The sequence below is a fragment of the Pyrgilauda ruficollis genome, unplaced genomic scaffold (genome assembly GCF_017590135.1).
Source record: "Pyrgilauda ruficollis isolate IOZ18807 unplaced genomic scaffold, ASM1759013v1 scaffold15094, whole genome shotgun sequence".
NCBI classification, from domain to species: domain Eukaryota; kingdom Metazoa; phylum Chordata; class Aves; order Passeriformes; family Passeridae; genus Pyrgilauda; species Pyrgilauda ruficollis.
The window spans coordinates 1-413 of NW_024513760.1; the positions used below are offsets into that span (position 1 = coordinate 1).

At 46.5% G+C, this 413-nt stretch overlaps 1 non-coding gene across 1 annotated transcript; it reads left to right on the forward strand.

Moving 5' to 3' along the window:
• Positions 1-76: 76 nt before the first annotated feature.
• Positions 77-153, forward strand: LOC121350403. The gene has a single exon (XR_005954665.1). It is a non-coding gene; the product is annotated as a small nucleolar RNA SNORD77 (small nucleolar RNA).
• Positions 154-413: the final 260 nt, after the last annotated feature.

A 413-nucleotide genomic window follows, 5' to 3' on the forward strand; every position in this document is an offset into this window, starting at 1 on the left:
TTTTTTTTAATTGGGAAAATTGACTTGTCAGAGTAGTCACAAGAGGGGATTGCTTGGTTCTGTGATTGCAGAGCAGATACAGTGATGACTGCATAGTTCAGCAGAATCTGCTGTGTTGAACACTCTCGTGCTTCGCCCCTATCTGATGTATCTGGCTCTTGTGATCTCCCAGTAGGGGCTGTGGGCTTGGGCACACAGGCTGAAGGGATCTGACTTTGTTTTCCATTGTTGCAGGCACTGGGAGATTAAACTATGAGCTGTTACAGGGTAAGTACTGCATTGCTGACATCAGAACTCATTTAATCCCTGCTGTCTGCAAAGGCTGCTGTGTGATGAGTGCATAGTTCAGCAGATGACCTGTGGTGAGCACAGTTTACATATCTTCTGATGCAGCCTCCTGTAGCTTAGGCTAG